The sequence below is a fragment of the Zootoca vivipara genome, chromosome 10 (assembly GCF_965207765.1).
Source record: "Zootoca vivipara chromosome 10, rZooViv2.hap1.1, whole genome shotgun sequence".
NCBI lineage: Eukaryota > Metazoa > Chordata > Lepidosauria > Squamata > Lacertidae > Zootoca > Zootoca vivipara.
Window position 1 is genome coordinate 23675433 of NC_142593.1, and position 13090 is coordinate 23688522.

At 43.0% G+C, this 13090-nt stretch overlaps 1 pseudogene; it reads right to left on the minus strand.

The window, feature by feature from the left end:
* Positions 1-3052: 3052 nt before the first annotated feature.
* Positions 3053-4234, minus strand: LOC118076727 (RNA-binding protein 3 pseudogene; annotated as a pseudogene).
* Between the last annotated feature and the right edge of the window lie 8856 nt (positions 4235-13090).

Here is a 13090-nt window from a genome sequence, read left to right on the forward strand (position 1 = left end):
GCTTTCCCCAAAGAACCCTGGAACCTGTTAAGGGTGCTGAGGGTTGCTAGGAGACCTCTATTCCCCTTACAGAGCTACAACTTCCCTGGGAAGAGGGATTGACTGTTAAAGCACTCTGTAGCCCGGTGCAGAGAATAAGCGTCTCCTAACAGCTCTCAGCACCCTTAACAAGCTACAGTTCCCAGGATTGGGGGGAGGGGGGCACACTTTCTTAAAGTGGTATGATACAGCTTTGGATGTATAGCAAAGATGGGACTTGAGGGCAGTAGTGGACCTTATGGTCTCACATTTCAGCGGTGCCCTGTGCAACTTTTGCAGCACCACCACCATCCTGCCTTCCATTGTACATCATAATTGCAGCATTCCCTATAAAACCCAGTGCAACCAAATCAGTTGTGGTCCCCTAAATCTGCAGAGGTTAGTGCCCCTGCTCAGCTTGGTCCTGACATCAGCTTCAGTCCAAGCCAAGGATCCACCACTACATGCAGGCCTTGAGAAGGCAGAAAGCAGATCCTTCAAGTGTCTCTATTTTCCAAGGACAGCCCTGGATTTACAGAAGCCATCCCAGTTTTTTATTTGATCCCAGAATGTCCCACTTTTCCTTAGGACATTCCTATTTTCATCAGAGAAATGCTGGAACGTATGGTAAAGGTAAAGGGACCTCTGACCATTAGGTCCAGTCGTGACCGACTCTGGGGTTGCGCGCTCATCTCGCATTATTGGCCGAGGGAGCCGGCATACAGCTTCCAGGTCATGTGGCCAGCATGACAAAGCCGCTTCTGGCGAACCAGAGCAGCGCACAGAAATGCCGTTTACCTTCCCGCTGTAGCGGTTCCTATTTATCTACTTGCACTTTGACATGCTTTCGAACTGCTAGGTTGGCAGGAGCTGGGACCAAGCAATGAGAGCTCACCCCGTCACAGGGATTTGAACTGCCGACCTTCTGATCAGCAAGCCCTAGGCTCAGTGGTTTAACCACAGCGCCACCTGGGTCCCTTGGAAGGTATGGTAGGATGTCCCTATATTCATCAGAGAAATGTACGGTTATCCAACCACTGAGCCATGTGAAGGCAGTCCTGTATACAGTGGTACCTCGACTTACGAAGACAATCCGTTCCGCGGCCGTCTTCGTAAGTCGAGGTTTTCGGACGTCAAAGCGCCGCTACGGAGCATGCACGAAGCGCGATTTCACGCTTCTGCGCATGCGTCGGCCGCGCGCGCCGAAAGGACTTCCGGGGGTTGTCAACTTCGGAAGTCGAAGCATTCGGATGTCAAGGTATGACTGTATAGGGAAGTTTTGTAATGTTTAATGTTTTGTTATGTTTTTATATACAGTGGTACCTCAGTTTTTGGCCATCTTGGAAACTGAATGTTTCGGTTTTCGGACGCCAAAAACCTGGAAGTAAATGCTTCCATTTTCAAATGTGCCTCAGAAGTCGAATGGCTTCCACTGAGTTAGTTAGTTAGTTAGTTAGTTAGTTAGTTAGTTAGTTAGTTAGTTTATTGCATTTTCTCCATTGAAATTGCAGACTCAGTTGGTGCCTCAGTTTTTGAATGTTTTGGAAGTCAAACAGTCTTCTGGCATGAATTACATTTGAAAACTAAGGTACCACTGTATGTTGGAAACCACCTGGAGTGGCTGGGGCAACCCAGTCAGATGGGCAGGATATCAATAGTAAAATTACAATTATGGAATAGGACGTCTCTATTCTCATTGGAGAAATGTTGGAGGGTATGAGAAACGACTGGGTGGGAGTACGCTAGAGCTTCTAACTTGTGCCACACCAACTAAAAGATGATGTATAGGACTGGATTGTCTGTTGGTTTTCATCTGAAAGTATAGTGTTGCTTTTTTAATAATAAAAAAGGCAGGTATGCTGCAATACACCCTAAAAGGTTTTTATTTGAATTGGTATCTTACGGTTTGCTTCTATAGCAAAGCAGCGAAGAGCATATTAATGCAGCAAAAGACACAATAAAAGCACAGCCCATCAATCATTAAAACAATACAAGGCAGCAGTGTCACAAAATAGCTGACAATGGCCTACCTACACTGTGAACCAGCCAATTCGTGATGGCAATGAACTAGGCAAGGCTGTCTCACTCTGCTCTATGCTGTTCCTCTGTGGTCTGGGGCAGGAATGCCTCTGAATACCAGTTGCTGGAAACCACAGTAATAATAATGATAATAATTTATTATTTATACCCCGGCCATCTGGCTGGGTTTCCTCAGCCACTCTGGGCAGCTCTCAACAAAATATCAATAATAATAATAATAATAATAATAATAATAATAATAAAGCAATAAAACATCAAACATTAAAAACTTCCCTAAACAGGACTGCCTTCAGATGTCTTCTAAAAGTCAGATAGTTGTTTATTTCCTTGATATGTGATGGGAGGGTATTCCACAGGGTGGGCACCACCACCGAGAAGGCCCTCTACCTACTTCCCTGTAGCTTCACTTCTCGCAGTGAGGGAACCACCAGAAGGTCCACAGAGCTGGACCTCAGTGTCCGGGCTGAACAATGGGGGTGGAGACACTTCTTCAGGTATACTGGACTGAGGCCGTTTAGGGTTTTAAAGGTCATCACCAACACAGGAGAGGAAAGTGCACTTCTGCTTGGGTCCTGCTTGAGGTTTCCCGCGGGAATCTGGGTGGCCACTGTGAGAACAGGATGCTGGAATAGATGAACCTTTGGCCTGAACCAGCAAGCTCTAATTATGTTCTTAACCAAAGTCACCAGCTTTCTCTGCAACCTTCAGCCCTCAACCTTCAACCTGTAGTCGCTATTCCCCTGTAGTGTGCAATCAGATCCTCCAGCACCACCCCTCTCACCTTTGTAATGTGTGCACAAAGCGAAGAGTGGGTCTAATCAGGGCCAGCCCTAACATTGGGCAGAGTGAATCAGTTGCCTCAGGTGGCACACACTGGGAGGGCAGGAAGCGATGGACAGAGAGCAGCAATAAGATATTGGAGGAGAGGGATGTGAGTGGCATGCAGCGTTCCCTTGCCTCAGAAGCAATGGAAGTCACTGTCCCATCACCAGTGTTTTTTTGTTTTTTTGTTTCAGATGGGATTTTAATGGGCTTCGTAAAGCCAAAAACTCAGTACAGGAACTTCCTTATCCACTTCAAATACAATGTCAATTGAATTATGCACGTTTCTTTCAGTAAAAAAAAAGGACAATATAAACAAACATTTTCAAGAACCTCTCAAAGTGTTCAGTTTTGATTTCTGGATTTACTTTTTACAGTAAAACAGCTTTTTACTAAACCAGCGTGAATCGTTTAATACCAAGGTGGTTTGCATTTGTTGCCCTCCCTTACTATGCTAAGAGTTGAACTCAAGTGCATTGCACTATTTCAAAAAAAAGAAAAGAAGCTTTGCTCAGCTTCCAGCTGTTTAAAGTTGTAGGGCCCCATGTGTCACGTTAAAACAAACCTTGGATTGAGAAAGCAAGACAAATAAAACCGATTTCAAAAATGCTTTAAAAAACCACTCTTGAAAAAACCAACTCTTGAGCAAAGTCTAAACAGGCCATCTTGTAAAGGAAGCTTTCAGTCTGCATGTGACAAAAGTTATATGGGGGAAGATACAAGTAGGTAACTAAATAAGATTCAGCGAAGCTCCAAAAATCTTTATAAATATGGCCATTGGAAGGACGATCTTGATTCAGGAAGGATTCTTACTCAGTGTGGGCTCAGTTGTCATAGTTGTCTCTGTAAGAGCCTCCTGAAGAGTAGCGATCGTTATAACCCCCCTGACTGCCGTAGTCCCGGGAACCGCTGTAGCCTCCACTTCTGTTGTCGTATCGCCCACCATAGCTTCTGTCTCCACCCCCTCTGGAATAACCACAGCCTCGCCCCCTGCCTCCAAAGTAGCCACCTCTAGATCCACGGGAAGACTTCCCTGTGTGATCAACTCTTATCTGACACCCATCTACAGACTCTACATTCATGGCTCTCATGGCATCTGATGCATGTTCAGGATTGGCAAAGGTGATAAAGCCAGTGCCTCTTGATCTCTGGGTCTCTTTATCCTTGATCACAACAACTTCAGAAATGGGTCCAGAAGAGCTGAAATGCTGCTCCAGGCCTTGCTCATCAGTGTCAAAATTCAGCCCCCCAACAAACAGCTTTCCTTCTTCAGAAGACATAATGGTGGTAGGGAGGAGTCGAAGAGAAGCTTCCTGGGCTCAAGCAGCTGAAAATGTGCTCCCATCACCAGTGTTGAAGAAAAATTGAATTGCCAGTCAGATCAGCTTTTGTACATGGAATGTGAAGTGGTGCTTTCTTGTTCTTTGCTTCAATTTGCAAAATGTCTTGGGCTGGCCCTGGGCATGAGCTTAAGAAGAAGCAATTTATGCTACTTGGTTTTGTTGTTGTTTTTCAGCTCAAGGAGGCAGAAGAGGAAATGGAAGGAAATAAATATATCAGAAGCAACACATCAGGTAAAAAAAACAACAACACCTTGTTCCAAAGCAGCCTACATTATTCACATCTGATAAGTGGGTGTTTGGGGTTTATGCCTCTTGCAATTGCAGCCTGGGGGATTACAAACGGAAAGGCAGCGATGTTCCACTTGAATCCAAAATTATGAACAGAAAGAAAGAAAATGGACCTTCTTCAAAGAACAGCTGCACTACCTGAGATTCACATTGGCTGCTCCACAATTTAATATTTGGCAACTGCAACCTCTTATTTATTACAATCACTGCTTGGGGTTTTAATTTTCAAAAACTCCAACAAATGTCAGTGGTAATCAGTGGTCCTTTGTAGCAGACAACTACGGTATGTAATCTTGCCAGGGTCTGGCAAGAGCATAAAAAAAGAGAAGAGAGTCCCAGCCACATAGAAAGTTGTATTGATAGAAACAGGACTAAGTTATGGGTAAATTTCAAAGAATGACGCTGGTCTTGTTTTTATATTTGTTCTGGGGGACAGGTTCTTTTTTGTAATGGAGATTCTTTGCTTGACTGTGTTCTAAGCTGCAGGTTTTTTTCTCTGCAGATTATCTACCAAACATTTAATGTATTTCAAAAAAAAAAAACCCCACACAACAGACTTTTTCAAGGTTGGCCTATGGTGATCTAGGTTTTAAATTAGAGCACAGCCCACTTCAGATCAATATCATGAATTGATTTGTACGCATTTCAAGCAGGACTCCTTCCTTTAGACTTTGAGTGCTCAATTCACAATGCAGTTAAAGCATCTTTTTTTCTATGTAATTAAATCTATATTGAAGTGTTGAAATGGACTTTTAAAAGCTGAAAATGTAAGCTAAAGCAAAATTATATGCAATGATCAGAGACTTCTTGACATAGCTATTGCCATTTTATAATGCTGAAACACCATTTTGGGAGTCCGCCTTCCTTTTTCTTTTGCTGCCTAGAAAGAAAGAAAAAAATGTACCTTCCCTTTCTCATAGATTGTCAACTGCCCCCTAAATGGCTAAATTCCAAGAGTGTTTACAGACAGTGAACCTGTGTCCAAAAAGGTAAACAATAAAAGTCTGTACTGTATATATAATCATATACACCAATAAAAGCCTACTGAGATGGCAGAAATTCAAGAGATGGTAGTTCTACTTTGGGAGAAAGATGCCAGCTAAGATTGTCCAAAACATACATTCTTTTCTATATTTCAACTTGTCCAGTTCTTGAGACTACTACTATATGTAGTGTCTACTTAGCAAATTCACAAGCTGCAGTTTCTTTTGAAACGTCCTGTTCAAAAATTGACACAATTGCCTATCGGACCATTTTTATACAGTACAGTACATGAATCCAAGTGTTCCTTCAAGCTTTGCTAACAGTGCCACCTGCTGTTGATAGGAAAGTTGTCTCGAGCGAAGTAGCTATCAGCAAAGTAGCCATATCTGTAAGGAACGGAGTCATCCGCAACAGCAACATTGATTTTATAAGTCATTTTCAACGCAAGCAATTGTTACACATTCCCTCGGCAGCTGCTAATGCGAGCGTCTCTGCCTTGTGTTATTTTCACAGGTGATTAAACAGAACAATCATGGTAGCAGTGATGATTTGTAATTTAGATGCATTTAGAAAACACCGAGATTTATAAACTGTAAAGGAAAACCAGTAATCTGAGGTTTACCTAGACCTACACCTGTGCCTCGCCTTCACAAATATTATTATTTATTTCGTTTATAAATGGCTTCCCGGGAGATGTTCCCGAAGCAATTTATAATTTCATAGAAAAATATAAAATGTTTATGCATATTAAAAACAGTTTAAACAATTGATATACAAAAGCATTTAAAAACAACAACAACAATTACAGCACATATTAAAATCTATTCAAATCCAATACAGATCCAAACAGGGATTAAAATATCCATTCAGAAGGCTTCTTGAAAAAAGAGTATCTTTTGCAGGTGTCAGAAAGACAATAGAGAAGGAGACTATCTGATATATTATGGGAAGTTCCAGAGGGTGGGTGCTGCAACACAAAACGCCGATTCTGACATTATGCAGACATTATGCCTCCTGATATTTTGCCCTCTCGGGTTGCAGAACACCGTGATTGGTTGGGAATATAAGGGTTGAGATGATCTTTCAAGTATCTTGGTCCCAAGCTATATAGGGCTTTGTACACCTGGGATAGCTCAGTCGGTAGAGCATGGGACCTTTAATATCTGGGTTTTGTTTTTTCTTCCGATCAAACCATTACAATACTGTATAATATTCACAGTATTGTGAACACATATGATGAGGAGTAGGGAACCTTTGGTCTGCCAGATGTTGCTGAACTACAACTCCTATCATGACCAATGGCCAGGGATGAAGGGAGTTGTAGTCCAGCAACATCTGGAGGCCTCCCACACCTGCATTAGGTGCATCATTGCTTTATTTAGCACATTTTTATTCCCCGCTTTCCATTGTGAGGCTCCATCATACACTCCCCAAGCTAAATCCAGGCACAGATCAGACTCAGGCAGGCTTAGCTTCAGTAAAATGGCTGTATCGCTTCTCTCCTAGAATAAAGGGAAATGCATGATCTGGTACTCTTTTATGTGGCTATAAATCATGAATATGAATGGAAACTCACCTGTGTTAAACCGAGACCATAGCTGTCCCACCAACCAAAACTGGTTAAGGGCACGCCTGGTCACCATAACCACCTCAGCCTCTAGTAACAGCAATAGATTCAGAAGCACTCCTAGGCTATGAACCTGTTCCTTCAAGGGAGAGGGACGAACCCATCCAAACCAAGCCACTGGTCAATTATCTGAACTCAGGAACAAATCACCCTCTGTCTTGCCAGCATTCAAAATCAGTTTGGCAAATAAAGTCCAAGTACACTCAGGCTGACGACTGTTCTAAAACACAATGCAGGAATGAAGACAGATCAATACACATCGCGCATAAATCTTTGCTACTTACAGTGGTACCTCTGGTTACGAACTTAATTCGTTCTGGAGGTCCGTTCTTAACCTGAAACCGTTCTTAACCTGAGGTACCACTTTAGCTAATGGGGCCTCCCGCTGCCGCCGTGCCGCCGCCACGCAATTTCTGTTCTCATCCTGAGGTAAAGTTCTTAACCCGAGGTACTACTTCCGGGTTAGCAGAGTCTGTAACCTGAAGTGTTTATAACCCGAAGCGTTTGTAACCCGAGGTACCACTGTATTTTTAACCATCAGAAGTGGCTTCACAATTAAAACCTGTACGATTTCACAAGAGACTGAGACATACGTGTGGAGAAACGGCAGACCAGAGCTGCCAGCCTGCAAGGCTGAGGAGGTTGCTTATTAGTCAACCCGGATTTCTCAGTGGTTTTTAATATATTCTCTGAATAACATGGCAATCAGCATTGCATTGCTGTCGTAATGATACCTTGGAAGACAGCTGAAACGCTCCCAGAGATGTTAAAGATCAGACACATTAGGGCTTGCTTACATGGCACTGTCACTGGGACTTTTCTCAAAAGTAATGAGGGAGGAAGGTACCCTTCAACTAGCATGAAACTTCCTCTCTTTTAAAATGTTATTTCTAATTACTGTTTTCTACCTCTTCCCTTTTAAAATGCTTAACTTGATTTAAGACATTTCATTATTTAATGGTGGTGGTGCAGGAGGAGATGTCCTGGTTTTAAAATATCAGTAAGCTTTGAGGGCAGTGTTAGAGCAGAGCTTTGATGGTCAATTTGTAAAACAATCACTTATCTCAAGAGCACAAAATGTTTGAGCTGTGGCCTCAAATGATTGCAGGGGCAAACCAGTTTTAGGATTAGATGGAAGCAGCCATCAGAAAGCTGCTGATTTTCTTAGTTATTAAATTTATTGTTAGGTTTGTATTTTACCGGTTATGTGATATTAGTTTTTGTATCGAACTCAGTTACTTGTAAGTCATCTTGGAGGTTTTTAGGTTCCAAGGCAGCATATAAGTATATTTAATAAATAAACAAATAAGATAGATAGATAGATGATAGATAGATAGATAGATAGATAGATAGATAGATAGATAGATAGATAGATAGATAGATAGATGTTGATGGATAGATAGCTAGAGATGACAGACAGACAAACAGAGATGATAGATAGATAGATAGATGATAGATAGATAGATAGATAGATGATAGATAGATAGATAGATAGTTGATAGACAGATAGACAGATAGACAGATAGACAGCTACATTTTATAGTTTGAAGAACATGTTTGTTTTTGACAAAGCCTTTGTTAAAAATACTTCTAGAAGCAAAGTGGGTTTATCTAATAGAAGTATTACAAGCAAGGAAGACAGCTCAGTTGATTAGAGGATGATGCTGAGAACACCAAGGTCACATGTTTGGGTGCATATTCCTGCATTGCAGGAGGTTGGGCTACTAACTAGATGATCCATGGTGTCCCTTCCAACTCTTTGATTCTATGATCAGTGGCTGGCATTTGATAGATAACTGCTGAAGCTCAAGTCCCAGCAGGGCCCCACTACCAACCCTCTCAACCCCCTTGCCCTGCTGCTGCTTCCTCCTCCTCCTCCTGCCAGTTGCTACCTGCTCACCTGCCCTCCCTGAGCAGCAAGAACTACAGCAGCTTCTGCTCACCCCTTTGGATGGTGCTACAGATCAGGGCTGTAAGGAAAGGTTAAGTGAATGGGGTAGCAGCAAGAACTGTAAGGAGCAAGTAGGACGGCAGAAGGGAAGAACCATGGAGGTCATCTTGCCCCAAAGCCTACAAACCCTTGGGCCAGCACTAAATACATGTTTCAGAGTATGATCTCTGCAGTCAGTGGTGGAGCTTCATGCTCCAGCACGGGGGCGGGGGGGCAGAGCAGGCGGGGGCAGGGCTGGTGCGCATCCTGGGAGCGGGGCAACCAACACGGGCGGTGGGGCGGCCACGATGGCACCCTACTGGGATCGCGCTGCCAGGGGCGGTGCACTCCCCTTGCATTCCTCTTCCTCTGCCAGTGTCTGCAGTACAAAGAAATATTTGCCAGTAACTCCAGAGAGATCCATAATATAGAAGCTGTACTAAAGGTTTGCACAACTCATGTGCCTTGACTACCTGAATACATGTATGGCATTAGGCTAAGGACTTCATAAACAAAGACAAAGCAGCCCACACACAAGACTGGTGGGATGCATTTGATTTGGTGGGTTGCAGAGGTTGTGCTGGATACCTGTAGAATCCCCCACAATTACTGTACAGTGGTACCTTGGTTCTCAAACGCCTTGGTACTCAAACGCCTTGGTTCCCAAATGCCGAAAACCCGGAACTGTTCCAGTTTCCGAACATTTTTCGGAAGCCGGATGCCTGATGTGGCTGTTGAGTATTGTTTCTGGGGCACCTTCGTTTTCAAACATTTCAGAAGTCAAACAATGAAAACCTGTACGATTTCACAAGAGACTGAGACATACGTGTGGAGAAACGGCAGACCAGAGCTGCCAGCCTGCAAGGCTGAGGAGGTTGCTTATTAGTCAACCCGGATTTCTCAGTGGTTTTTAATATATTCTCTGAATAACATGGCAATCAGCATTGCATTGCTGTCGTAATGATACCTTGGAAGACAGCTGAAACGCTCCCAGAGATGTTAAAGATCAGACACATTAGGGACTGCTGACATGGCACTGTCACTGGGACTTTTCTCAAAAGTAATGAGGGAGGAAGGTACCCTTCAACTAGCATGAAACTTCCTCTCTTTTAAAATGTTATTTCTAATTACTGTTTTCTGCTTCTTCCCTTTTAAAATGCTTAACTTGATTTAAGACATTTCATTATTTAATGGTGGTGGAGGAGGAGGAGGTGGAGGTGTCCTGGTTTTAAAATATCAGTAAGCTTTGAGGGCAGTGTTAGAGCAGAGCTTTGATGGTCAATTTGTAAAACAATCACTTATCTCAAGAGCACAAAATGTTTGAGCTGTGGCCTCAAATGATTGCAGGGGCAAACCAGTTTTAGGATTAGATGGAAGCAGCCATCAGAAAGCTGCTGATTTTCTTAGTTATTAAATTTATTGTTAGGTTTGTATTTTACCGGTTATGTGATATTAGTTTTTGTATCGAACTCAGTTACTTGTAAGTCATCTTGGAGGTTTTTAGGTTCCAAGGCAGCATATAAGTATATTTAATAAATAAACAAATAAGATAGATAGATAGATGATAGATAGATAGATAGATAGATAGATAGATAGATAGATAGATAGATAGATAGATGTTGATGGATAGATAGCTAGATATGACAGACAGACAAACAGAGATGATGATAGATAGATAGATAGATAGATAGATAGATAGATAGATAGATAGATAGACAGATAGACAGATAGACAGATAGACAGATAGACAGATAGACAGCTACATTTTATAGTTTGAAGAACATGTTTGTTTTTGACAAAGCCTTTGTTAAAAAAAACTTCTAGAAGCAAAGTGGGTTTATCTAATAGAAGTATTACAAGCAAGGAAGACAGCTCAGTTGATTAGAGGATGATGCTGAGAACACCAAGGTCACATGTTTGGGTGCATATTCCTGCATTGCAGGGGGTTGGGCTACTAGATGATCCATGGGGTCCCTTCCAACTCTTTGATTCTATGATCAGTGGCTGGCATTTGATAGATAACTGCTGAAGCTCAAGTCCCAGCAGGGCCCCACTACCAACCCTCTCAACCCCCTTGCCCTGCTGCTGCTTCCTCCTCCTCCTCCTGCCAGTTGCTACCTGCTCACCTGCCCTCCCTGAGCAGCAAGAACTACAGCAGCTTCTGCTCACCCCTTTGGATGGTGCTACAGATCAGGGCTGTAAGGAAAGGTTAAGTGAATGGGGTAGCAGCAAGAACTGTAAGGAGCAAGTAGGACGGCAGAAGGGAAGAACCATGGAGGTCATCTTGCCCCAAAGCCTACAAACCCTTGGGCCAGCACTAAATACATGTTTCAGAGTATGATCTCTGCAGTCAGTGGTGGAGCTTCATGCTCCAGCACGGGGGCGGGGGGGCAGAGCAGGCGGGGGCAGGGCTGGTGCGCATCCTGGGAGCGGGGCAACCAACACGGGCGGTGGGGCGGCCACGATGGCACCCTACTGGGATCGCGCTGCCAGGGGCGGTGCACTCCCCTTGCATTCCTCTTCCTCTGCCAGTGTCTGCAGTACAAAGAAATATTTGCCAGTAACTCCAGAGAGATCCATAATATAGAAGCTGTACTAAAGGTTTGCACAACTCATGTGCCTTGACTACCTGAATACATGTATGGCATTAGGCTAAGGACTTCATAAACAAAGACAAAGCAGCCCACACACAAGACTGGTGGGATGCATTTGATTTGGTGGGTTGCAGAGGTTGTGCTGGATACCTGTAGAATCCCCCACAATTACTGTACAGTGGTACCTTGGTTCTCAAACGCCTTGGTACTCAAACGCCTTGGTTCCCAAATGCCGAAAACCCGGAACTGTTCCAGTTTCCGAACATTTTTCGGAAGCCGGATGCCTGATGTGGCTGTTGAGTATTGTTTCTGGGGCACCTTCGTTTTCAAACATTTCAGAAGTCAAACTGACTTCCGCAACAGATTAAGTTTGGCGCTTTTGGTGTTTTAAAGAATGGCAATCAGCTACTGATTGACTGATTGATTGTGTAACTGCGGAAATGGATAAAAGCCCCCCATCCAAACAATGACTATCATCAGTGCAAGTAAGAAAAAATAATAATTTTAATTTTTATCAGCTACAATACTGTCTTATTTATTTTATAGTACAGTACATTGATTATTGCTTTCATTTTATGGATCAATGGTCTCGTTAGATAGTAAAATTCATGTTAAACTGCTGCTTTAGGGGTTGTTTTTAAAAGTCTGGAACGGATTTATCTGTTTTGCATTGCTTTCTATGGGAAAGAGCGTCTTGGTTTTGGAACACTTTGGTTTTGGAACAGATTTCCAGAACGGATTAAATTTGAGAACCAAGGTACCACTGTAAATCAATAACAAAGCGCTTTTATACAGTGCTTTTTTCCTGGGGAGACTCAGGATTACGCATACCCCTAAACATGTTGTGAATCTAAGTTTGGCCTCATTGAGGGGCAGTATTTCAATATGAGTAGGAAAATGAGAGTACCCCTTTTTGGAAAAAGAAAAAAAGCACTGCTTTTATACATAAATTACACTGGTGTAAAGAGGCCACAGAACAGCAGCTGTTCTACTGACATAGTAACAGTGTATCGTCCTTCTTCACCTCCAGCCTCCCCCCTCCCAATAACTGGTCATGAGTTTGTTCTGCCCGTCAATTAGTATAGGTGCAATCTACATAGCTTTGAAAATGATGCCAAGTTGATAATGGTGGCAAGTTTCCACCTGGTTTAAATATCAGCTGTAGCTACTACTATATTATTCAGAATTTGCACACTGGCTGTGAAGAACGTCCCCCCCCCACACACACACACTATATAAAACCATGTTAACCTGATATTTGGAACTTAGGTAAGATGGTGCCTGTTTACGATGTGCATTTCAAGAATTAGGTGGTTTACTCCCGGGTAAGTGAGTTTAGGATTGCAGGCGGGAAACCTGTCCCAGCAGAACTCAGTAGACCTTGATACTGGGTCAGCGTGCATGAATTGTGCTGTGAAAGTTACTCTGTTAAACTTTAATACTC